The following is a 1,367-nucleotide window of genomic DNA, read 5'->3' on the forward strand; positions in this document are numbered from 1 at the left end:
CTGAGGTGATTTGTTGTCTTTTAATATACCTACCCTTAATGGCACACGAAAAATTATGATGATAGAAAGGGAGGGAGAGAAAGCGAGAGAGCTTTTAAGCTCAATTCACCCCCCCGAAAAGTCACTCAAATGCCCAATAAAAATTCCACATAAATCGACTTTGGCCACAGAGAGGAAAAAGGTGGGATATTCCAGGTAATTTCCTGCTCGCACCACGCCGAAAAACCTCCCCGGAAATACCTTGCACAACTCAATTTGTCCCTCAAGAGAAGTAAAATTGCTGTGCACACAAAATTCCATTTAGCAATTCCTTCGCAGCTTTCAATATACTTATATTTGCATGGGTGAAAGATACATAGGAAAGATAGAATTTTCAGTCGATAATTTCTGGGTGAGAGTTGTGGTGATTGAAAAAACACAAAGTTGAGGCAAACAAACTGAAATAATTTCTGCCTCACGCTAATTAAATGTGCGGTTCGCTCAACGTCAAAAGGCGAGGCGGCGGAAATTCCTGCGCCAAGGGTGTGCTCAAAGAGAAATATTACAGCTCAAACATATATAATTCAGATGATAAATCTCACCGTATAAACATCGTTTTATTGCGAAATGTTTTTCCCCCGACCAGAATGGAAAATAACAGAACGACTGTGGCTTTTCAGGACGAGAAAACATTGCAAGTCACTCCGTGGTTGTCCTGAAGATGCAGTGAATCCATTCGCGTTTAGTGCTGAAGAGTGAAAATAAATTTATCACACAGTCTCTGGGATTCTGCTTTTCCTCGACAACTTGCAGTTTATTTACCTCAGCACTGCAAAAACATGCGAATGGACGAAAAAAGCTGGAGAAAGAGGAAAATTAAATTTATAAAAGTCACAACGTAATGTGCGCTTGCAAGAGGAAAAAGAGCCACACATCTCCTGTGTAACTCCTAATCTGTTATCCTGAACACAAAGCTTTTAAATCTTGTGGCAAACAGATTGCAAACTTTGTGCTGGGTCGGGAGAAAAACTCAAAACTTTTCCACTTTTGCTGAGACATCACCAGCGAAGAGTGTCGTGATAAATGAGCGATGGTAAGAAGACCTCGTATTGTTTGTCACTCAATTTCAATTGGAATTAAATGGGATTTGGCGGGTGCGGAGAGTCAGAGACATTTTTGCGTAGTGTTAAATCCACCCCGACTCGCTCTGAAGGCATGTCTGGCGGATAAACATGCTCATTTTCGAGTCTTTATGCTAAGTTGATCGATGGAGTTCAAATTGAACACATTTTGCCAACACTTCTCTACCCCATCTGCGGAATTCTCGTGAATTTCTCCTCCTCAGAATATAAAGTCGATGTCAAAAATTACCATTTCTCTGCGTAGAA

This window comes from Phlebotomus argentipes, unplaced genomic scaffold (assembly GCF_947086385.1).
Source record: "Phlebotomus argentipes unplaced genomic scaffold, Phlebotomus argentipes genome assembly scaffold_4, whole genome shotgun sequence".
NCBI lineage: Eukaryota > Metazoa > Arthropoda > Insecta > Diptera > Psychodidae > Phlebotomus > Phlebotomus argentipes.